We start from the raw sequence: 26,780 nt of genomic DNA on the forward strand, positions 1-26,780 counted from the left end.
AAAATGGGTTCTATTTCTAAAAGATTAGTTTACCTAATCCAGTAACCTAAATATTTTAAATTTTCTAATACTATTCTACAATAATGACTCCTTAATAATTTTATAGATGTTATTTAACTGACAAAGGCCATTAATAAAGACTTACAGCAACGCTGATCCAAAATTCTGTTTATAAAACTTTGTAGACACATTCTTACACTCAATAAAAAACTGTAAATCAAGTTTGTATATATAAATAAAAGCTACAAAGATTTTTAAAAATCAGTGTACTTAATTAAGATACATATATGCTAGTGAGGAGTTCAAGACTCAGAAAATTGCCAGGTCTCATTTTAAGGGAGTAATTGTTTCATATAACTAAAAGTACATTTAAATTTTTAATAGGAATAATGTGTTATGAAAAAACAAACTACATTTATTTTCTAATCTACCCCATCTTTTCTTATAGGGTAGCAAATGTCCGATTGCCTCAAAAAAAAAAGCGGCAATTTTATAGCAAAATAATGCCACTTTTAACTTTTAAGTTATCAACAGTATAAAAATTTCCCAAAAACGGTTGTAATTCCTAGAAATGAAATTTTCTCTGAAGAGGCAGGACTTTGAAAATAAGATTCACTGCTTTCCAGTGCACACTCATAGCAAAATTAGTTGAACCAAATTAAAATGTCAGACCTACTTTTCAGTTCCTGGTTATATTTTTAGAATGTGATAAATGGGTATCAAATGAGATTCTAACCTTAAATAACTAGTTGTTATCAAGAAAATACAAAGAATTTTTAATGAATTTCTTTAAAAGTGTTTGAATATAGAAAACAATAGCATTTAAAAACGTATTCGATTTCATTTTTAAATAAATCATTAATATATCAGTCCATTTCCTACTTCTAATTCTAATCATGTCTTTTATCTTCCTTGAATTCTTTTTTTCTTTTTTCTTTTCCTTGTGGTTGAGAACCCGCACTCCAACCAGCTGAGCCATCCGGGAGCTCAGCGGCCGCTCAGCGCAAGGTGTTGTGTTCAATCTTAGTTGCAGGGGGTGCAGCCCACCATTCCTTGTGGGACTCAAGGAGTTGAACCGGCAACCTTATGGTTGAGAGCCCACTGGCCCATGTGGGAATCGAACTGGCAGCCTTCGGAGTTATGAGCATGGAGCTCCAACAGCCTGAGCCACCAGGCAGGCCTTTGAATTCTTACAATGCCTATCAAAATGCAAGGGACTTAGTAGGCATTCAAAATCACCAGCAATTAAAAGAATATCTACTCTTGGTCTGATGCTCACATCAGTCTTTTCCTGCTGCAAATTAAAGCATTTAGCAAATATTGCAATTGTTTCAAGAGAAGTTTTTGACGCCTTTTTATAATTATTCATCATTCAATTGGCAGATTGGCCTACAAGTTCTGGGTCCTCAGACTTAAAAAAGTTGTTTGGATACACTACTTAAGGAAGTTTGGGGGGTCGGCTCGGTGGCTCAGGCAGTTGGCGCTCTGTGCTCCTAACTCCGAAGGTTGCCGGTTCGATTCCCACATGGGCCAGTAGGCTCTCAACCACAAGGGATGGTGAGCTCCGCCCCCTGCAACTAAGATTGAACAAGGCACCTTGAGCTGAGCTGCCGCTGAGCTCCCGGATGGCTCAGTTGGTTGGAGCGCATCCTCTCAACCACAAGGCTGCCAGTTTGACTCCCGCAAGAGATGGTGGGCTGCGCCCCCTGCAACTAGCAACTAGCAATGGCAACTGGCCCTGGAGCTGAGCTGCACCCTCTACAACTAAGACTAAAAGGACAACAACTTGACTTGGAAAAAGTCCTGGAAGTACACACTGTTCACCAATAAAGTCCTGTTCCCCTTCCCCAATAAAATATTTTTAAAAAAAAAGAAAATTTGCCTTAAAGAACTGTTCCATAACTGATAGAGAAGTAACCCTTCCATGGGACAGACAGGGAAACTACTGTAAGGCATAATTGCAGAAAGCTATTAGAAGCTTCCAAAGAAAGGAAGGAAGGAGGGAAGGAGGGAAGGAGGGAAGGAGGGAAGGAGGGAAGGAGGGAAGGAGGGAAGGAGGGAAGGAGGGAGGGGGGGAGGGTGAAGAAACATAATCAGCTAAGGCCTCCAACCACTGAGGCCCACCAGCTACTGAGTGACTAAACAAGATGATTCTGACCCTCTCTTGAGTCACAGATTTCTAAACTATAAAATAAGTGGCTGAAGCAGGCTCTCTTTAGAGTCTACTCCAACTAAAATATTACGCTTCTATGCAAATCTCAAAACAGTAATGTTAATTTATACGGTTCTGATCATTTTACAAGTTATAGAAAATTACCGGGGACCTCTCAGGCTCCATAAACACAACAGCGTTTGTACGATGCTAACTAGACTTACTGTGGTGATGACTTCACAATATGCACAAATATTGACTCATTATGTTGTATACTTGAAATATATTATATGTCAATATTACCTCAATTAAAAAAAAGACACAGCATTTGTAAACAATGCTCTCCTACAGGAAAAAAGCTTGCTAAGCAAAAGAAGTCCATATAAACTAGGACTCCAGAGCCTGAATTACTATACATGGTATGTGCTTAATAAATTCTAAATACATTATTAAACACTTAGAAGTCATTAAATGCTTAACGATTATATAACCTGGCATATGCAGTTGGTTATTTTTAACATTGAAATACTACTAGCAGTAATAAACCAAGCTTAAAATATTATCTTTAAGGCAATGGTTCTCAAATTTTAGCATTCATTAGAATCACCTAGAGGGTCCCATTCCCAGAGTTTTATTCAGTAGGTCTGAGATGAGGGCCTGAGAATTTGCATTTCTAACAAGTTCCCACCCAGGTGATGCCCAGGTAGCCAGACTGAGGACTACGTTTGAAGAATCACTGCTCTAAGGAGTGGTTCTGAAACAAGTGAAGGGAAACCACACGCTCCATAACTTTACACACAATGAAGAATTTGATTCATGTCAGTGGCCCCACTAGATTATAAATTCCAAGAGGTAAGAATCCACTGCTGATTTTACTTACCATTATATCTTCAGTGCCAATTATAGTGTCTAACACAAAGTAGGCATTAATAACTTTTTAAATGGAACAAAATTAGCTTTATTTTTATTTGTTCACACTTTTAAAAAATATAATAAATCCAAAAGATGTTTATTACATCATAACTTACAGTCTATATTATAATTAGAAAATGTCTCTCTTCCAAGAAAGCTTCCCTAATCCATCCACTACCAACCTGCCACCCAGGCTGGGCTCAGAAAAGTAATGTCTCATTCTATGAACTTTGCTCTTACTTTTCTCATAACACTTAACACTTAATACTTTTCATGTGTTTACTTCCTATTTGGACCTCAGGGATTTTCTTCCAATTTGCTTTTTATAAAACAAATATAATTATATAGTTCAAAAAGTCAAAAGTACTATAAGGCAAACAGTATTCTCTCACTGACTACCAATCTCTTCTCAGAAGCAACTACTTTCAACTCTCTTAGCTGTTTCTTCTGAGACTTATCTTCATATTTCTAGATTACATGCTTAAGCTGATACTAATTTTGTGTTAGCTTTAGATATTCTCTACTGATTTCCTACTATGGAAGATAAGGATTTTACTGTCTCAAACCCTTGCCCTAGAGAAAGAATTACACACACACACACACACACACACACACACACACACTCCCATCCCACCTCTGTCTCCCCAGGATGATTTTAATATGACATGCCAATATTATTGATGGCGGAGTCCAATACTATACTAGAGTTTCCTAGATGTCCATCAAAATTTATTTTCTCCTTTGTCCTGGCCACATGGCTAGACTACATTTCCCAATCTTCATTGAAATTAGGTATGTCCTTAAGATCAAATTCTTACCTCCTCCATGCTCTCTCCCCTTCTCAATGGATAAAATTCTCATTCATCTTCAATCATATAGCCAACAATTATGTTCTAATCCAGACTAGTGAGTCTCAAACTTTTGTGCATAGGAATCAACTAGTTCCTAAATGCAGATACCAATTCCATAGGTTTTGCAGTGCAGACTGACATTCTACATTTCTAACAAGCCCAGGTAAAGTGCATACTGCTTGCCTTTTGTCTGGATATCATCAATGGGACTTGGGCCCCTAAACGACCACAGAGAACAAATTACTCACGCTCATCTGGATCTGGTGACCACTCACCTAGCAACTATCACATGAAAGAGAGATAAAACTGTTTTGTAAGCCACTGTATTATTACTGGATCTCTTTGTCACAGTAGCCTAGCCTTTTGAATATATATTATAAACACACCTTTTGGGATATTTTTCAGTTTTACCTGAAATTAATCATTTTTCTTAAGTTTTTTAATATACCTATCAATAATCCATTAACAGGACAGTAAATCTTGTCTCAATATGTTCAAATACAGCAAGTAATCTATTTGTTTCTGTTGTTTTCTCCGTGAACACTCCTTGTCTGGCACTCTGTGACCACAACTACGCTTTCATCATTGTTGTCACCCTAAGACTTCCTTTCATTATCATCCTACTAACTCCATCCACTCTCTCATGCTGACTCTTCTATTTTCCTCTTCCATGATTTACTCCCTTTTTCTGGTGAAGCACATCTTCCAGTAGCTTCCTAAGAAAGGGAACATGATAGGCATTGAAAATAATTATGCCCCACTTCTGCCATTTCTTTCTATGTAGAGGAACATCCATTATATCATTCCTGACTTCTTTCCACCACTGTCATTCATTCCTTTCCTAAGGAAATGGGGTTTGGAAAAATGATCTGGGCAAAATTTATCATCTTCCCCTTTCCTTCCTCTTTGCACCCAGCTGTTCCCAGGAAACAAAATTCTATTCTCTCATTCATACTTTAATACTAACAGGTATATAAGTTCCACACAGGGCCTGTAGTTGTTTGCTCTACCTCTGCCTGAGTGGGTAAGTCTGCCTAATTCTGGCATTGAGTATTAACAAACAACTTGAAAATATAAGCCCCATTCTCCAAAGTGAACCGTATCCATAATAAAAATGACATTCTGCTCACCATATGCTCCCTTTATCTCTCCCAATTTGTTCAGAATTCAGGAAGGGAAAGAGAATCAGAATTCAGGAAGGGAAAGAGAATGCTATTTATTGGGCCCCCTTAAGCCTCAATAGGAGATAAACTTCATAAGACTTTGCATGTCTGAAATGTCTTTATTCTATTTTCACATTTTGTTAGGTTTAAAATTCTAGATTAGAAACCATTCACTCATAATTTTACAGGTATCGTTTCAAGGATTTCTAGTTTCTAGCATTACTACTGAGAAAATTACACCATTCTTATTCTCCATGTTTTTTACTGAACTGTGTTTTTCTTTATGGAAACTTGTAGGATATTTTCTTTGCCTCAGTGTTCTATCATTTCCAAGTGATAAGCCTTAGTGCAGATACCCATTCATTTTGCTGGGCACTCAGTTGGCTCTTTTAATTTCTAACTCAAGTCCTTCACTTCTAGGAATTTTTTTCTTATATTATGTCTTCTGTAATCTCTTCCATCTTCTCTGTTCTTTTTCTATAGCTTTTATTAATTGGACTTTAGGCCTCCTACATTCATCCTCCAATTATCAAACCTTTTCTTTCCATTTTCCATGTTTTTGTTCTTTTCCTTCTTGGGTAACTTCCTCAACTTTATCTTCCAACCCTTTTACATTTGGTGGGGAGGGGCATGGCGAACCTATCATGTTTTCATTTTTAGAACTCTCTCTCTTTTTTATATACCTAAGATTATTCTTTTTTGTAGCACTCTGATCTTGTCTCATCATTATAATCTCTTATTTCTGAGAAAACTAAATTTTTCTGAAATTTTTTTCTGCTCTCTCTGTATTGTTTCCCGAGTTCCTATTTGTATGTTTTCTTCTCTATCAAGTATATTAACATAAGCATAACAGGAATCTCAGAAAGAAGAAAAGGGGACACAAAAGGTATATGAATAATATGCGAAAACTTCCCAAATCTGATGAAAGACAAAAGTATACAATCCAAGAAGCTCAATGAACTCCAAGCAGAGTAAACTCAAAGAAATCCATACCAAGATACATTACCGTTAAATTGTTGAAAACCAAAGACAAAGAGAAAATTTTGAAAGCAGCAAAAGAAACAACTTCTCATACAGCAAGGATCCACAATAAGATTAACAGGCGTGTGGGACTCCAGGATGGAACGGAGGCTCAGCAGGACCCAGTCTGCCCGGGTATCCAAGGTACCGCCCGCGCCCCTCCACCGTCCAGGGAAACAAGCTGTGAGCGTCTGGCACTGCAGCCAGTCCTCGGGGCCAGGAGCCAGGAAACCAAGTGCAAGAACCCCCTAGCTGGGCACAGCTTCTTCAGCCACTCACCACCATGACCCTCTTCAATAAGGTCCCTTCCTATGGGCTCTCTGTGTAGGCCAAGAACAACACTGCTTCCAAGTATAATCATCAGGCAGAAGATCTTTGCAACGGGCTAAAAGAAATGACAGGCATGAGCACTGGCACCAATTTTCAGCTGGGCTTAAAAGACAGCATACTCCTCTATGAAGTCATAAACAAGCCACAGCCAGGCACAGTAAAGAAGGTCAACAAGTCCTCATTAAACTGTCCTCAGTTGGCGAATATTGACAACATTATCAAAGCTATTCAGGCTTATGATGAAGCCACATGACATATTTGAAGCAAATAATCTTTCTGAGAATGGAAACATGACACAGGTTCAGACTACACTGGTGGCTCTAGCAGGTCTGGCTAAAACAAAAGGCTTCCATACAACCAATGACATCAGAGTAAAGTACGCAGAAAAACAAGATGTTTTGATGACAGAAAATTAGAAGCTGGCCAAAGTGTAAATGGTTTACAGATGAAAACCACCAAATGCACCACCAGCCAGGCAGGAATGACTGCCTATGGGACCAAGAGACATCTTCATGATCCCAAAATGCAAACTGACAAAACTTTGACCACACCACGCTTAGTCTGCAGATGGGCACTAACAAAGGAGCCAGCCTCAACAATGTCTCTACAAATGGATATCAACAGTCGCTTCCCAGAAAGAAACGAGTGTATGGGCTCGGGCGGCAAGCATATGATCCCAAATTCTGTGCTGCTCCAACAGAACCTGTCATTCACAATGGAAGCAAAGGAAAAGGAACAAATGGGTTGGAATTCTATGGTAGCGATTATCAGGCAGAATACCTAGATGAATATCACAGCGAGTACCAAGATGACCACCCCAGAGATTAGCAATATGGTGACCAAGGCACTGTTTATTAGATACATAGAGAAAAGCTCAGTATTTTTCTTAAATACTCTTATTTGAATACAGCTAACATACAATATTAGTTTCAGGTGTACACCATAGTTATTCAACATTTATATACCCAAAGAAGTGATCACCATGATAAGACTAGGAACTACCTGACACCATACTACACTATCACAATATTACTGACTATATTTCCTATGCTGTATATTACATCCCCAAGAATTACTTGTTCTATACCTGGAAATTTGAACTTCTTATTCCCCTTCATCTTAATTTCAGGTGTACAGCACAGTGGTTAGACATTTATATTGAGTTAAGAAATGATCCACCTAACTAGTCTAGTACCCACCTGGCACCATACATAGTTATTAATTACTACAGTATTGACTATATTGTCTATGCTTTACATTACATCCCCGTGACTATTTTGTAACTACCAATTTGTATTTAATCCCTTCACCTTTTTCACTGTCCAACTCCCGTCCCATCTACCACTCTGATAAATCTAGTACCCAAGTGACACCATACATAGGTATTATAATATTATTGACTATATTCCTTATGCTACATCTACATCCCCATGACTACTGTGTTAACAACCAATTTATACTTCTTAATCCCCCCTTTTCACCCACCCCTCCCATCTGGCAACTATCAAAATGTTCATAGTATAAGTCTGTTACTGTTTCATTTGTTTATTTTGCTCTTTAGATTATTAAGTGAAATCATATGACATTTATCTTTCTCTGTCTGACATACTCCACTCAGCACAATATCCTCCACATCTATACATGCTGCCGCAGATAGCAAGAACCCATTTCCTTCCATGGCCAAGTAATATTCCATTGTATATACATACCACCTCTTCTTTATTCATTCATTCATTGACAGACACCCAGACTGCCTCAACATCTTGGCCATAGTAAACAATGCTGCACTGAACATATAGAAGCATACATCCCCTCGAAGTAGTGTTAATGTTTTGGGTTTCTTTGGATAAATACCCAGAAGTGAGATAACTGGGTCCTTCTTTGTCTCATTATAGCCTTTGTTTTAAAGTCTATTTTGTTTGGCATAAGTGTTACTACCCCAGCATTTTTGTTCTGTTTTGTTTCCATTTTCATGAAATATCTTTTTCCATCACTTTACTTTCAGTTTGTGTGTGTCTTTCAATCTGAGAAGTGAGTCTCTTTAGGCAGCATCTCTATGGATCCTGCTTGATTATCCATTCAGCCACCTTATGTCTTGATTGGAGCATTTAATCCATTTACATTTCAAGTAATTGTTGACAGATCTGCAGTTATTGCCATTTTATTATTCATATTTCTGATCTTTTCTTTTTTCATCTTAAAGAACTCCCTCTAACATTCCTTGCAATACTGGATTGGTGGTGATGAACTCCTTTAACTTTTTCTTATCTGAGAAGCCCTTTTCTGTCCTCTGACTCTAAATAATAGCTTTGCCAGCTACAGTAATCCTGTTGTAGGTCCTTGCTTTTCATCAGTTTGAATATTTTGTGCCAATCCTTTCTGGTCTGCACAGCTTCTGTTGAGAAATCAGCTCACAATCTTACAGGAGCTCCCTGTAGGTAACTATTAATACTTTTCTCTTGCTGCTTTTAAGAGTCTGACTTCAACCTTTGGCATTTTAATTATGATGTGTCTTGGTGTGGGCCTCTTTGGGTTCATCTTCTTTGGGACTCTCTGTGCTTTCCCGACTTCTATGTCTATTTCCTTCCCCAGGTTAGGGAAGTTTTCTGTCATTAGTTCATCAAATTGTTTTCAATTCCTTGCTCTCTCTCTTCTCCTTCTGGTACCTGCATGATGCAAATATTGGTATGCCTGATGTTGGCCCAGAAGTCCCTTAAGCTATCCTCATTTTGGAGTTGTTGTTTGTTTGTTTTTTGGTGTGTTTTTTTGGTGTTCTGATTGGGTGTTTTCTGCTACCTTGTCTTTTAAATTGCTGATTTGATCCTCTGTTTCATGTAATCTACTGTTGATTCCCTCTAATGTATTTTCATTTCAGTTACTGTATTGTTTATTTCTGACTGGTTCATTTTTATGTTTTCTATCTCCATTTTTATGCTTCCCATCTTTGTGCTGAAGTTCTGAGATTGTTAAGCATCCTTATAACCAGTATTTTGAACTCTGCATCTGGTAGATTGCTTGTCTCCATTTTGTTTAGTTCTTTTCCTAAAGCTTGTTCTGTTCTTTCATTTGGGACATGTTTCTTTTTCTCCCCATTTTGGCTGCCTCCCTGTGTACAAACACAGAGTATTAAATAGAGCTACTATGTCTCCCGATCTTAGTAGAGTGCCCTTATGTAGTAGTTGTCCTGTGGGGCCCAGTGGCACAGTCTCCCTGGTCACCAGAGCCGGGTGCTCCAGGTGTGTCTCTTTTGTGGGTTGTGTGTGCCTTCCTGTTGCAGTTGAGCCCTGGTGGGCATGTCAATGGGAGGGACTGACCCTTGGGCTCGTTGGTTGTAAGGATTGGCTGTTACTACAGTGGAGTTGTGTGGTACAGGGACTAACCCTACAAAGCAGGATTCACTTTAGCAAGGCTCTGGTACATGCCCAGTCTGCCCTTTAGGTATATCATACTTGGAGGTGGCCGGGTGATGCGCTGGCTCAGTCCAAAGCAGGCCACTGGGCATGCCAGCTCTGGGGCCTCCTGGACTGTGAAACTTGAACATGCTGCAGGCCAAGTTCAGCCACAGACTAACCCCTGCCCAAGGCCACACCTGGCATGAGCCACAAAGCAATCCACAGATATCTGCCATCCACACTGTGCTTGCAGGTGCCTCGAAAGGCCAAGTCATGAACCAAGGCTGGCTGTCACTAGTGCTGGGCTTAGGGCTGCTCAGCCAGAGATACAGGACATACCAAAGACAGATGCTGCTTGTATGCATTTTGTGAACCTTTGAGAGGTTTTAGGAAAGGCTGGAGCACAAGCCAAGGCAGGTCATTTGTAGGGAAAAGCCACTGGAAGCAGCTTGGGTGTGCCTGAAGGTTGGGTGGGGCTACGTCTCAAAATCACCAGGGCAGGATGAACAAATGGTGTTAACCAGGTTGATGAAGAATCAAATATGATGGCTACCTGTGTCTGCACACCGGGAGGGAAGGGCTCAACAAAGAAACAATGGCTTCCTCCAGCTTCTCAATCCAAGAGAAAGCTGCCCCTTCAGCCCTTACCTTGAGCCAGACAGCTCAGTTCCTTTCCATATGTCCCTGGTGCTTTTCTTCAAGCTGCTGCCCCAGCGCTGGAGCTCGGAGCCAGTGAGTCTATCAGTAAGTAAGTCCATGTGTGGGCCCTTAAAGAGGCTGCAGCTGCCCTCCATCTTACCCAGCCACAATCTCCGCTGGTTTTCACAACCAGAAGTTATGGGGACGTCTCTCCCTAGCACTGAAACCCTGGCCTGGGGAGCCTGGTGTGGGGCTGGGACCCCTTGCTCCTCCGATGGAAGGGACCTCCACAGCCGATATCCCTCCCGATTTTTTATGGTCACACATGGCTGTGAGACCAGCCCATAACACATCTCTGTCACTCCTAACAGTCTCGAGGTGGCTTCTTCTGTACGTCCTTAGTTGTAGGGCTTCAGTTCAACTAGACTTCAGGCAATTCTCAATGATAATTGTGCTATAGTTCAGTTGTGATTCAGATGTGGTCATGACAGGAGGTAAACACAGCATTTACCTACTCCACCATCTTGCTAGAAATCACCGAGAGGAGCTCAATATTTAGCCCACTGTTTTTATTCAGTGAGAACCAAGCTAGCTTTGATTTTTATTTTGTCTGCCTAAAACACTATTATGCTTATTGTACCTAAAAGAAATACTGTCTCATGTATATTCCTTTTTCTGCCTCTTCCCTAAATAGCTGCCTTTTAATGCTATTAACAGTTAAATCCCATAGCATAACCAATAACTCACATATAAAGAAAAAAGAATACTGTGAAAAGTGAGTACTCTTTTAAAGCCAATTCTTTCATTGCAGATCTATGCATTTTTACAATCTTTTGGTTAAACTGGTGTTTTCAAACAATAGAAAGGTTTTTTATTGTCTACTATCTGGTTTCTACGTGGAAAGTTAAACTCATGCTTATAGCTAAAGTGGTGTTTGCCAACTAAATTTAAGATGCAGCATTTTAGAAATTTACATATCAATGTTTCTACAGCATTGTTTGCTAATTTTTAAATAAAGCCGTGACCCATATACATTTGTGATTATACAAGCTGTGATCAATGTGGTGAATGTTTAAAAAAAACATCATTACAGTAAAAAACACATTGACTTTAATCCCCCTCAAAATACTCCCCCTTGCTTGAGCTTATATCCCATCATACTTGCCACTTTATGAGGCAGTTCTGGAAGTCCTCTTTCATGAGTATCTTTAGTTGTGCTGTCATGGCTGCCTCAATATCCTGAATCATATTGACTTTGGGAAAGAACCAGAAATCTACGGTGCCAAATCCAGTGAATAAGGTGGATGAGAACACACTGTAATGTTTTTATTTGCTAGCAATTGCCATATACCAGAAGTGATGTGTGACACAGAGTGTTGTCATGATGGAGGATGATTTACAGCACACTTTAAAATACACCTCTCAATTGTAGCTCACACCCGACTGACTCCACCAAACAAGTTGAAATTTGTCACACATTGTTACTAAAGTTTGACGTGTGGCTTCCTGTATTAAAGATCCCTGCCTTTCCAATGGATGGCACTCATCAGAAGCATTCACCGCACTTTTTTTTTTATCACAACAGAAAGGCTCCGTGTTACACGTCACTTCTGGTACGGAAATTTCTGTCAAATAAAAACAGTATGGTGTGAAATGATCCACCTTATTCAACAGATGGCACCATGCGACTTCTGGCTCTTCCCCAAAGTCAAAATGACCATGAAAAGTAAACGTTTTGAACCAATTCAGGATATCGAGGTAGCCACAACAGAGTAGCTAAAGACGCTCAAAAAAGAGGACTTCCAGAGCTGCTTCAGAACATGGCAAGAACGATGAGATAAGTGTGTCTGAAGCAAGAGGGAGTATTTTGAGGGGGGATTAATGGCAATGTGCCTTTTACTGTAATAATTTTTTTTAATTTAAACATTCACCATAGCTTTTGATCACACCTCGTATGTATACTCATTCTCTCACCTGAGCTAACAAAATCTTTTCAGAGTGGTGTTTCCAAAGGAGTGTGTACAAAATCAGCTTTCAGACACACAAGACGGTATGAGTAAAGTGTGTGTTCTTTCTGTTTGTGCCAATGTATCAATGTAGAGTTGCTTCAGTTTTTTTCAACTCTATTTATTGCTGCATTTCTCCACATGAAATAATCCCAGCATCAGAATACATATTTTTCTCAAGTACACATGGAAAATTCTCCCGGAGGCCTATAGACTTGTTAGGTTAGGCCACAAAACAAGTCTTAATAAATTTAAAAATTTATTAAAAACCTCCCAACAACAAAAGAGCCCAGAACCAGAAAGCTATAATAGTGAAGTCTACTCAATTATTTAAAGAATTAACACCAATACCTCTCAAACTCTTCCAAAAAACCAAAAAGGAGGGAACCCTTCCTAACTCATTCTATGAGGCCAGAATTACCCTGATACTATGAATACACATACAAAAAATTATCAACAAAATACCAGCCAAACAAATTCAACAGCATATTAATACGGTTATACACCATAACAAAGTGAGATTTATCATCAGAATATATAAGGGTGGCTCAACACATGAAAATAAATCAATGTGATATACCACCAAATTAATAGACTGAATGAAAAGAAAAATATAATTATCTCAACTGATGCAAAAAAAGGCATTTGACAAAATCTAGCACCCTTTTATGATAAAAACATTTAATAAACTAGTAATAGAAAGGAACTTCCTTAACAAGATAAAGGCCATCTACCAAGAAAAAAAAAAAAAAAGAAAGAAAGAAAGAGAAAATCCCAGCTAACATCAGACTCCCTATTGAAAGATCAATGGGCCAGCCCAATGGCTCAGGTGGTTGGAGCGCCGTGCTAACGCTGAGGTTGCCAGTTCAATTCCCACATGGGCCAGTGAGCTGTGCCCTCTACAGCTAAGACTGTGAACAACTGCTCTCCCTAGAGCTGGGCTGCCATGAGCGGCCGGAGGTTGGCGTGGGCTGCTATGTGCTGCCATGAGCGGCCGGTAACCAGCGTGAGCAGCCGGCAGCCAGCAAGAGCTTCTGTGAGCTGCCGACAGACGACAGGCAACCAACTGCCTCAGCGGAGGGAGCACAAGGCTCATTAATACCAGCATGGGCCAGGGAGCTGTGTCCTACACAACTAAACTAAGAAACAACATTTTGAACCGAGTTGGGGGGGGAGGGGAAGGGGCCAGAAAAAAGGCAGGGTAAAAAAGGATCAAAAACTTTTCCCCCAAAATAAGAAATAAGAAAAGGATATATGCTTTTGCCACTTCTATTTGACATCATACTGGAAGTTCTAGCCAGAGCAATTAGGAAAATAAAAGAAATAACAGGCATCCAAAACTGGAAAGGAAGAAATAAACATCCATTTGCAGATGGCATGATCTTATATGTAAGAAAACTATAAAGAATGCACAAAAAAGGCAGAGTTACAAATTCAGCAAGTTGCAGGATAGAATCAACACACAAAGATCAGGTCTATTTCTATACAAGAGCAATGAACAATCCATAAAGGAAATTAAGAAAACAATTCCACTTACAATAACATTAAAAAAAAGAATTAAATACTTAGCAATAAATTTAAGGAGGCAAAAAATCTGTACACTGAAAACTACATTACTAAAAGAAATTAAAGACAAATGGCAAGACATTCCGTGTTCATGGATTCCTTCCAGTCTGCTTTCCCTGTCTATCTCTTCTTTGCTGTTCCCCTTTCAAACTCTGATCACTGCCTAAGGGTAACCAGTGTAACCAGAGGCTGGGAATCAGGAAGTATTTTAAGCTCATGTAACCTACAGCCCCAAGGGAGTGAAAGGTTGGAAGACATGCCTTTCACAGTATTTATAATTCACTTAAAAGGATTAATCGCTCCACCCCTTGAGTATTGTTACTAAGCTCAGGAATCCCAAGAACTGTTCAGGCGGCTTTGCCATAGCTGCCAACAGCTGGAGACTGGGCAGCATTCATGAACTGCAGCCTACTGTGTACTCATCCACTTATTTCCTTCACTTAAGTTATTGTCAATAACGCACATTGTTCACAATATTGTTAAGATGCCAATACTACCCAAAGTGATCTATCTACAGATTCAATGCATTCACTATCAAAATCCCAATGCCATTTTTTGCAGAAATTTAAAAACAAAAATCATCCTAAAATTCATACAGAATTTCAAGTAACTTTGAATAGCCAAAATGATCTAGAAAAAGAAAAAGAAAAAAGTTGGAGGACTCACACTTCCTAATTTTAAAACTTACTACAAAGCTAGAGTAATCAAAATAGTATGGTACTGTCATAAGGAAAGACATACAGAGCAACAGAATAGAACACAGAGCCCAGAATTATACCCTCACATACATGGTCAACTGATTTGACAACAGTGCTAAGAGTAGTCAATGGAAAAAGTGCAGTCTTTTCAAGATGGTGCTGGGAAAACTAGATATCCACGCTCAAAAAATGAAACTGTACCTTCACTTTACATCAGTTACAAAAATTAACTCAAAATGGATCAAATAGACAAGGTTTAATTGTAGTGTTTTTTACCAAGCAATTGTAAAGGCAAAAGAATGGAAAAACTCGATGACCACCAATAGGGAATTGGTAGCCAAAACTATCATAAAACCATAAATTACTATGCAGTTATAAAATAGAATGAGGAAGTCTCTATTTTGCTATAGAGTGATAGTGAAGATATACTGTTAAGTGAAAAAAATAATATACATAGGAAGTGTGTATTATGTTAATTACATATAAGAAAGAACAGAATATATACACCTATATTTTCAGAAATAAACGATGGAAGGATAAAAACAAAAATAAAAACAAAAAGATCAAAGACCTAAATTTAAGAACTATAAACTACACACACACACACACACACACACACACACACACACGCCTATATACATACTACATAAAAACTGTAAATCTTTATGACTTTGCGTTTGGCAACAGTTTAAGTATGACATCAAAGACACAGAAAACAAAAGAAAAAATAGATAAATTGGATTTCATTGACTTCATCAAAATTTAAAATTTCTTCCTTAACGTCCGTCTTGGCAATGATATTTTGGATTTGACACAAAAAGCAAAGGCAACAAAAGCAAAAATAAACAAATGGGACTACATCAAACTACATAGCTTCTGCACAGCAAAGGAAACATCAACAAAATGAAAAGGCAACCTACAGAACAAAAGATTTGCAAATTTTATATATGATAAGGGGATACATCCAAAATATACAAAGAACTCATACACCTCAATAGGAAAAAAAAAATCAGATTAAAAAATGGGCAGAGAATCACAACAGACATTCTTCCAAAGAAGACATACAAAATAGCCAAAAGGTAAATGAAAGGGTGCTCCATATCACTAATCATCAGGGAAATGCAAATCAAAACCACAATGACATTATCACCTGACACCTGTTAGAATAACTATTATCAAAAAGACAAGAAATAAGTATTGTCGAGGATGTGGAGAAAGGGGAATCCTTCTGCACTGTTGGTGAGAATATAAATTAGTACAGATACTATGAAAAACAGCATACAGGTTCCTCAAAAAATTAAAAATAAAACAACCATATGATCCAGCAATTCCACTTCTGGGTATTTATCTGAAGGAAATGAAATACTAACTAGAAAAGATATCTGCACCATGTTCACTGCAGCATTATTTACAACAGTCTAGACATGGAAACAACCCAAGTGTCCACTGATGGATGAATGTATAAAGAAAATGTGATACAAACACATATACACACACGCACACACACACACACACACACACACACACAGGAATATTATCCATCAATTTAAAAAAAAAATGAAATCTTGCTGTTCACAACATGAATAAATCCTGAGGGCATTATTCTCCGTGAAATAAGTCAGTCAGAGAAAGGCAAATACTATATGATCTCCCTACGTGAAATCTAAAACCAACCAACAAAAACTGAACTCACAGATACACAGAACAGACTGGTGGTTGCCAGAGATGGTGGGTGGGAAGGATGGGAGGCAAAATGGGTGAAGGTGGTCAAAAGTACAAACTTCCAGTTATTAAATAAGTCCTGGGGATGTAATGTACAGCAATGGTGACTGTACTTAATAATAGTGCACTGTCATATATTTGAAAGTTGCTAAGAGAGTGAATCTCACTATAAGAAAAAAATTTCCTAACTATGTGTGGTGATAGATGTTGACTTGTGACCATTTTGCAATATATATACAAATACCGAATCATTATGCTATACACCTGAAACTAGCATAATAATATATGTCAATTTTATCTCAATTTTTAAAAATTAAAACTTCTATTCATCAAGGACACTCCAAAAAAGTGAAAATATGACCAACAGAATGGGAGAAAATATTTGTAAATCATACATATGATAAGGGTCTAACATCCAGAATATATAAAGAACTCCTACAACTCAACAACAAAAAGAGAGACAACCCACTTAACAAAGGACAAAAGACTTAAATAGACATTCTCCAAAGATAAATAAATGGTCAATAAGTACATGAAAAGATGCTCAACTTTAGTCATTAGGGAAATGCAAATCAAAATTACAATACTTCATACCCACTAGGATTATTAAAAAAGCAGAAAATAGGGCCGGCCCGGTGGCTCAGGCGGTTAGAGCTCCGTGCTCCTAACTCCGAAGGCTGCCGATTTGACTTCCACATGGGCCAGTGGGCTCTCAACCACAAGGTTGTCAGTTCAATTCCTCGAGTCCCGCAAGGGATGGTGGGCTCCGCCCCCTGCAACTAAGGTTGAACATGGCACCTTGAGCTGAGCTGCCACTGAGCTCCCAGATGGCTCGGTTGACTGTTGGAGCACATCCTCTCAACCACAAGGTTGCCAGTTCAACTCCCGCAAGGGATGGTGGGCTGTGCCCCCTGCAACTAGCAACGGCAACTGGACCTGGAGCTGAGCTGTGCCCTCCACAACTAAGACTGAAAGAACAACAACTTGAAGCTGAACAGCACCCTCCACAACTGAGATTGAAAGGACAACAACTTGACTTGGAAAAAAGGCCTGGAAGTACACACTGTTTCCCAATAAAGTCCTGTTCCCCTTCCCCAATAAAATCTTTAAAAAAAAAAAAAAAAGGAATCAACAGTTTAAAAAAAAAAAAGCAGAAAATAACAAGCGTTGGTGGGGATGTAGAGAAATTAAAATCCTCATGCAATTGATGGTGGAAATTTAATAAAATGATGCAGCCAATGCGAAAAACAGTTCAGCAGTTCCTCAAAAAGTTAAACATAGAATTACCATATGATCCAGCAATTCTACTCCTCTCCTAGGCATATATCCAAAAGAATTGAAAGCAGAGACCTGAACAGATACTTGTACACCCACATTCACTGCAGTATTATTCACAATAGCCAAAAGATAGAAGCAACCCAAGTGTCTATCAACAGATAAACAAAGTGTGGTATACACATACTCAACCATTAAAAGGAAATTCTGATACATGCTACAATATGGATAAAACGTGAAGACACTGTACTAAATGAAATAAGTAATCGCAAAACGACAAATATGGTATAATTACAATTATAAAGACATTTAGAATAAGCAAATTCAGAGACAGAAAGTAGAACAGAATTTATCAGGGGCTGTGGAGGAAAGGGGAATGGAGAGTTCTTGCTTAATGGGTACAAAGTCTCTGTTTGGGATAAAGTTCTGTAGATAGATTGTGGTGATGGTTACACAACATTGTGAATGTACTAATGCCACTGAGTTGTACACTTAAAAAACAGTTAAAATGGTTAATATATATAACATAAATTTTATGTTATAAGTATTTTACCACAATAAAAAAATTTAAACTCAAAAATATTTTAATAAAAATGTGCATTAATAAGCTTATATAAAGTATTATGGACCTCATTTTAAATGTTAACCACTCTTTAAAACAAAGATATTTTTTTAAATGCAACTTTTTATATGGGTAAATCAGCTGACAGAATTTTTAAGATCAAAGGCAAGTGGAACTGTGCACCCCTCTCTCAAAGCCAATTTTGTGAATAAATGGGATTTCTAAACTAAATTACCTAGATAATCACCCACAGCCTGATTAGCTAGGTTTTCTGGATTATTCAAGCCTTTTCTTTCTTTGTTCACTTGGTAAAACCTTTTTTGGCAATTTGATTACATATTAGAAACTTCATCAGCAATGGTCAAAGGAAGTTTATTTAGGTTATGCTTTTTTCACAAGCAATTTGTTAAAACAGCCTGAGACTGACAACTGTTTTTTGTTTTTTTCTAATGAGATGTGGAGATTAATCTGGGTTCCCAAATTACTGAAGCCACATTTTCCTCTTATTCCTTATAAATAATCAAGAACTAGCTCTACATAAGATTCAAGATACACTAGAGAGCTCTTAATTCTTGCATTACTAAGCAGTTCCTAGGTACTTATTTATAATAATTTGAGTGGGTTTACCTACTGTTTGTTGGGGATACCTACTATGTCCCTTAAGTGCAAAAATTGTAATATGTAATTGTGCTGATCCTACAAGGCTTGTGCTTCTAACAGCACACTCATTTTGGAATCTCACAAACTGTATCACTCAGAATGGGCCACATTATGCTGTAATAACAACCCAGTAACTCAATGTTTATCACAAGTTGATTTATCAACTCATGCAAATTCCTCTGTGAATTTAGGTGACTCTCCAAGGCAGCTGTCTTTCATGCATTGGCTCAGCATTCCAAACTGCTTTAATTTTGTTATGTCCCACTATTAGCAAAATAGGGAAAGAAAGAATACTAGCACTGATTACCTTTGCTCCCATTTCATTTACCTCAACAAGTCACTAACTTCACAATAAGGAACACAATCCTCAGAATGCTTCAAAATAAATTAGTGTCAATGCTTATCACATTAGTACAAGGTGAACTACGGCAGTCTCTTCGTCTCAATGCATATTACTATTTTCCACCAATCTTTTTGTTCAGGGTTGATTTCATGGACATGTGACCTGTGCAGTAACACAGGGCTCCACACTCAGAAAGACCCTGTTCTTGGTTTAAACCTCTGCTGTCGCCATCTTGAAATTCTTAATAATTTATCTTTGAATTTGTGTTTTGAATGAAATCTGTTGGGACAACGCAACATGCACGTGAGCAGAAGAGACACATGAAAATGCATATCTGCCATTTCTTTCCACATCATTCTCATATAGCTTTGGCAATGCCCAATGAGCACAGAATTCTAGTGGATCCACAGCGTATGGGAGTTCAACAAGATTCAAAATGAGTTCAAGGTAAGCTTGGCGTCTACAACTAAGTAAGCAAGGCTACTGACAGTCCAAGAAGCCAAATTTTCCCTTTGAATCATAACTTGCTTCAAACATAGAAGACAATGGTATTCTAAGAAACATGAATGACAAAGAAAATCTATCATATCTTTTCTTACTCATGTTACTTCCCTGTGTTAACCAATCCCTTATGCTAAAAGTGATGACACAGAAGAAAAGGGAAAAAAGAAAGATCAAGCCACAGTTCCTTTTCCTTTCAGTCCTACCAAAGTCAAAGGAAGACAGTGTTGGTAAAATGTGCAAGTAAAGAGAAAAAAAACAGTTGAGTAAGTTTTGTGCAATGTTTCCCCTGTTCTGCTGAGAATGAAATATATATGTACAAGCTATGAAATACTAGCAATTCCACATACAGTTAAATGCTTGTATATTTACATTTAAAACTGACATTGCACAATATAAAAATGAACAGTGAAATTCATGCTTAATGATTTTACTTATTTTTTTTTAGAAGGTAGAAATTTTATTTAAGAAGAGAAACACCAGGGGGCAGCTGGATGGCTCAGTTGGTTAGAGCATGAGCTCTGAACAACAGGGTTGCCGGTTCGATTCCCACATGGGCCAGAGAGCTGCGCCCTCTGCAACTAAGATTGAAAATGGCGACTGGACTTGGAGCTGAGCTGCACCCTCCACAACTAGACTGAAGGACAACAATTTGGAGCTGATGGGCCCTGGAAAAACAGCATTGTGTCCCCAATAAAGATTTTAAAAAAAAAAAAAAAAAAAAAAAGAGAAACACCAGCAGAGGAGTTCCTGATGGCAGAGTCTAGGGTAGACAACTGCCCTTAATGATTTTAAAATTTTAATTATTTAGAATGGCATTAAAAAGCAACAAGTCAGGAGAAAGGTCACAGAAGAAAGGAAGCATCTTTATTTTAGTAACTCTGTATTTTAGCAACTGTAAGCTTTATATTTTAGATTTAAATTTTAGTAAATTAATGGCACTATTTCCTACTTTTTGAACAAGGGCCCTGCGTTTTCATTTTGCACAGGCCCTGCAAATTATGTAGCTGGGCTTACATTTATTCAGGTTAACAAATACAAATCTGGAATTAATTTTAACATTTTTTATTGTTAAAATTTAGCAATAAAAGTTAACTTTTTATTCTAAACCTAATGACTGTTTATTTTTTGTCTTTATAATTTTATTAAAATATATCTAACCTACAACATTAGTTTCAGGTGTACATCATAGTTATTCAACAGTACCCACCAAGCACTATGCAGTTATTACCACATTATTGATTGTATTCCCTATTCCCTATGCTAAAGAAGTGAAACCATGATAAGTCCAGCAACCATCTGACACTGTACCATGCTATGACAATATTATTGACTATATTTCTATGCTGTATACTACATTCCCCAAAACTTATTTGTTTTATATCTGGAACTCTGAACCTCTTATTCCTCTTTATCTTCCCCCCTTTTTAATTTTTCAATTAGAGTTGACATTCAATATTATTTTATATTAGTTTCAGGTGTACAGCATACTGGTTAGACATTGATATAATTTAGGAAGTGATTCCCCCTGACTAGTACCCAGCTGGTACTATACATAGTTATTACCATATTATTGATTACATTCCCTATACTTTACATCCCCAGGACTATTTTGTAACTACCAATTCGTATTTCTTAATCCCTTCACCTTTTTTATCCTGCCCCTGCCCCCCTTCCATCTATCACCCCAATAGATCTAGTACCCATCTGACACCATAGTTATTACAATATTATTGACTATATTCCTTATGCTATACCCTACATCCCCATGACTACTGTATAACAAATTTGTACTTCTTAACCCCTTCCCCTTTTCACCTACCGCCAGCCCCCCTCCCATCTGACAACCATCAAAAAAATGTTCTCTGTATCTATGAGTTTGTTTCTGTTTCAATGATTTATTTTGTTCTCTAGATTCCACTTATAGGTGAAATTAAACAATATTTGTCTTTCGCTGTCTGACTTACTACACTCAGCACAATACACTATAGGTCCATCCATGTTGTCGCAGATGGCAAGATTTCATTCTTTTTTACAGCTAGTAATATTCCACTGTATACGTGTACATGTACCACCTCTTCTTATCCATTCATCCATCCAGGGACACCCAGGTTGCCTTCATATCTTGGCTTATGTAAATAATGCCACCAGAAACATATAGATGAGCATGGTCCCTCAAAGTAGCATTTTGGGTTCAGATAAATACCCAGAAGTGGGATTACTAGGTCCTTCTTTGTCCCATTACAGTCTTTGTTTTAAAGTCTATTTTGTCTGGTAAAAATACTGCTACCCCAGCTTTTTTGTTTCCATTTTTATTAAATATCTTTTTCCATCCCTTTACTTTTAGTATGTGTATGTCTTTCAATCTGAAGTGAGTCTCTTGTAAGCAGCATATGTAAGGGTCTTATTTTCTTACCCATTCAGCTCCCCTATCTTTTGATTGGAGCATTAAATCCATTTCCTTTGAAAGTAATTGTTGCTAGGTATGTCGTTATTGACACATATTATTCTTTTTTTTTTTTTTCATCTTAAAGTTCCTCTAAGATTCCTTGTAATACGGTTTGGTGGTGATGAATTCCTTTAGCTATTTCTTGTCTGGGAAGCTTTTTATCTGTCCTTCAATCTTAAATGATAGCCTTGCTGGGTAAATACTTGCTGGTTGTAGATCCTTGCTTTTCATCACGTTGAATATTTTGTGCCTATCCCTTCTGGCCTACAAAGTTTCTGTTGAGAAATCAGCTGTAAGTCTTATGGGAGCTCCCTTGTAGGTAACTGTTTTCTCTTGCTGCTTTTAAGATTCTCTCTTTGTCTTTAATCTTTGGCATTTTAATTATGATGTGTCTCGGTGTTGGCTTCTTTGGGTTCATCTTGTTTGGGATTCTCTGTGCTTCCTGGGCTTGTATGTTTTTTTCCTTTGCCAGGTTAGGAAAGGTTTCTGTCGTTATTTCTTAAAATAGGTTTTGAATTCCTTGCTCTCTCTCTCCTTCTTCTGCTACCCCTATTATGCAAATGTTGGTATATTGGAGGTTGTCCCAGAGACCCTTAAACTCTCCTCATTTTGGGGGCATTCTTTTTTCTTTTCACTGTTCTGATTGGGTGTTTTCTGTTACCTTATCTCCTAAATCGCTGATTTGAATCTCTGCTTCATCTAATCTGTTGATTCACTGTAACGTATTCTTTATTTCTGTTATTGTATTCTTTCTTTCTGACTGGTTCATTTTTATGTTCTCTACCTCCATTTTTATGTTTCTTATCTCTTTTGTGAAGTTCTACCTGAGATCACTGAGCATTCTTATAACCAGTGTTTTGAACTATGTGTCTAGTAGATTGCTTGTCTCCATTTCGTTTCATTCTTTTTCTGGAGAGCTTTGTTCTGTTCTTTTACTTGGGACATATTTCTTTGTCTCCCTATTTTGGCTGTCTCCCTGTGTTTCTGTGTATTAGGTAGGGCTGCCATGTCTCCCAGTCTTAGTAGAGTGGCTTTATGTAGTAGGTGTGCTGTGGGACTGTGGTGCAATCTTCCTGGTCACTTGAGACATGCACTCCAGGTGTGTCCCTTGTGTGGGCTATGTGTGCCCTCTTCATATAGTTGAGTCTTGGTTGCTATTTGCACATCAATGGGAGGGATTGACCCTCAGGCTCTCTGGCTGTGAGGACTGGCCTTGACTACAATGGAGCAGTTGTCAACGCAGTTGTAGTTGATCCTACATAGTAGGATCTGCCTCATCAGGGCTCTGGTACCTGCCGATCTGCCTCTTGGGTGTCATCCATGAAGGCAGCAGGGTGACGCTCCAGCTTGTTTCGAAGCTGGCTGCTGGTCTCTCCAGCCCCAGGGCCACTTGGGAGGGAACCCACTGCAGACCAAGTTTAATCACAGCCCATGCTTCACCAGGGACTACCTGGAAGAAGCCACAAAGAAATCCGCAGATGGCTATCGCCCCTGACTTGCTTGGAACTGACTTGAGAGGCCAAGCCATGAACCAAGGCCAGCTGCTGCTAATGCCAGGCTTAGGGCTGCTCAACCAGAGGTACAGGACATGCTCAAGCCAGATGCCGCTTGTCCGGGTTCCACAAACCTTTGAGAGACCCTAGGAGTCTGCAGAATGAGCCAGGGCAGGCAATTTGTACGAAAAAGCCACTAGAAACAGCTTGGGTATACCCGAAAGGTGAGCGGGGTGGGGTCTTGGAATCACTAAGGCATGGTGAATGAGCAGCGTTAGTAATGGAGACTCAGATACAATGGCAGCCTATGTCTGTACCTAGGGAAGGGGGAGGGCTCATCAAAGAAACAATGTCCTCCGCCAGCTCCTCCATCCAAGAGAAAGCTGCCCCTTCAGCCCGTCCTGAAACCAGACAACTCAGTACCCCCCCCGCCCCTCCCATGTCCCTGCCACCTCTCCAGCTGCTGCCCCAGCACTGGAGCTTAGAGCCAGTGATTCTGTCGGTAAGTCTGCTCGTGGTCCCTTTAAAAGGACACCTGGGACTCCAGCCACCCTCTCTCTCACTCAGCAACAAACTCCGCTGATTTTCACAGCCAGAAATTATGAGTACTTCTCTCCTCAACACTGGAACCCCGGGTTAGGGAGGGCTGGGACCCCTCACTCCTTCAGGGAGACCTCTGCAGCCGAAATGTCCCTAGCAATTTTCAGTGGTCACACATGGATGTAAGACCAGCCTGTTCTGCATCTCTGCCCCTCCTACCAGTCTTGAGATGGCTTCTTCTGCATGTCCTTAGTTTTAGGGCTTCAGTTCAGCAAGATCTTAGGCGATTCTCATGATGGTTGTTTTGTAGTTTAGCTGTAATTTTGACATGGTTGTGAGAAGGTATGCACAGCATGTACATATAGCACTACCTTGACTGGAAGCCTCTCATAAAATAAGTTATATATTATCACTGTAACTCAAATACCTATTTAAAATTACCAGACTATTGTAACTTACAAACATACATATTTCTTTTTGAAAAGTACAAGCTGGTTTGTGTAAAGATTAGGACTTTGCTCATTTTTATTGATGAACACTGAGCTTGCATAAATGTTTCTCCTCCTCCAGCCCACACTTCCCAAAGCCATATCCTATTGGTTTCTAGTGTTAAACTAGAAAGTAGTCAATTAACCCAAGCCAAGGAATGAAAAAACTTCCTGAGTAACCATAACAAGGTGATTTCTCCCAGAGGTATCTTTATCTTAAAAGATTCTTCTAAGATACTACATTCTTAGACAATAAGATCTGGCTCACAGGATTCTTAAAAAACCAGTCTAGAATACAACTAGAGTAGAGTTGCATGGAAAAGATGGCTTTACTATCGATTAAAAACATGTAAAATCTTTTTGGGATAAAGAAGCCAAAGAGAAAGAAATACTAACCTAGGAATCAGAAGACATACTTCTAATCACAGTTTAACCACTATCTCACTTGGTGATCTCGCTTAACAAGATAAAAATCCAAATGCCTTAACTTCACATACACAATAACACTCACAATCGGACTGCTACTTCCAACTACTTCTTTTACTACTCTATCCATAAATCCTCAATTCCTGACACGCTGAATTCTCACTCTTGTCTATACACCAAGCCCCATAACAACTTATCATCTTTGTATATGTTATTCCTTAGCTCTGGAATGACCTACTATCTCCCTTCTCCACCTAGCAAACTCCTATTCATCCCTCAAAAGTCAGCTTTTTCCCTCTGAGCTCCCATAATCTAGTGTATTGTAATTTATCTGTGTTATATACATAGACTATGTTCCCTATAGAGCAAGATTATCTTCAATAATTTTGTATCTCCAAAACCTAGCAGTGTCTAGCATAAAGTACAAATGCCAATGTTCGATGAAATAATTAAGTGATGAATGGACAAGCAACCTTAAGCAGTTTCTCCTATAAAATTAAAGAGAATCCTTGAAACATGTGAGAAGCAACATGGCCTATATAATAGGAAGAGCACAGAGATGCTTTGAATCTTTTTATCTCTAAGATCTTCAGCAAATTACTTAACAGCTGAGTGAGAGATCCCTCATCTACAAAACAGATTTCATAGGGTTGTTACATTGAACCAGTTGGGGGGGAACCCCACAAAAACTTGTCTAGCACAATGCCTGGAACAAAACAGATTCTCAAATACAAACTAATTCCCTTTTCTCTCCCCCTTTAACTCACAGGACAATTTTGGACACCCAATGAGCTGATAAGAAAACAATGTGAAAACCATAACATATCACATAAATTAAATCTCTCATTTAAGGGGGAAAAGAATCAAAATGGTTCGTCCTTGCATTTACACACCTTTTCTTCTTTATAGATTTGTAAGAAACACTTGCGACATTATTCTGATTTTTAAACATTTCTCCAAATTACACAATTATCTAGGATTCTAAAATTAAAACTTAGTTTAGTGTAAACAATTCTAATTCACTTAGTTCAGTGTAAACAATACTAATTCCTCTAAAATTAAGAAAAAGTCTACACATCCAGCTTTAAACTACAGTGTCCTTTTCCCTTGCCTGTTTTAGGTCTTTCTAGAACTGCTCTTTTTAGAAATATAATTGACTTTAATTGAATTTATAACATAATGACTTTATTTGAATTTTTAAAACATGATTTCACGAATTCAAGCATTTAGTTTAGAATGTAACACATCTCACTGAATTGTTATATCAAAATGGTCTGATTTTTTTTTTAAGGATAAACAAAATTTAATAGCATCTGCATTTAGAGGTAAGTCTTGTTTTTCTGAAACCAGAAACTTTCTCCACAAAATAAATTCAAACACCTTTCTCTACCCACAGATCCTGCCTTGACATTCTATAAAGAACACAACATAATTATTATGCATGTCAAGGTTAACTTGAGGTCAAAAAAAGTTCTCTAATTACTTACTTTACTAAAATAAATCTACTCTGAGAATAAAAATTCTTTCAACAGCTTTTTATTAATCAGATATTTATAATTATAAACTTTGATTTTAAAAGGTCTAAAATTATA

General features: G+C 38.3%; 1 protein-coding gene and 1 pseudogene across 10 annotated transcripts in view; one reads left to right on the top strand and one right to left on the bottom strand.

Annotated features, from left to right (window-relative positions):
- TUT4 (terminal uridylyl transferase 4) overlaps positions 1-26,780 on the bottom strand; it is a 106,946-nt gene that overhangs the window by 78,140 nt on the left and 2,026 nt on the right. The gene's annotated exons all lie outside the window — the stretch shown is intronic.
- LOC109453214 (calponin-3) lies at positions 6,382-7,286 on the top strand (annotated as a pseudogene).

Source organism: Rhinolophus sinicus, linkage group LG06 (genome assembly GCF_036562045.2).
Source record: "Rhinolophus sinicus isolate RSC01 linkage group LG06, ASM3656204v1, whole genome shotgun sequence".
In the NCBI taxonomy this organism is placed as follows: Eukaryota; Metazoa; Chordata; class Mammalia; order Chiroptera; family Rhinolophidae; genus Rhinolophus; species Rhinolophus sinicus.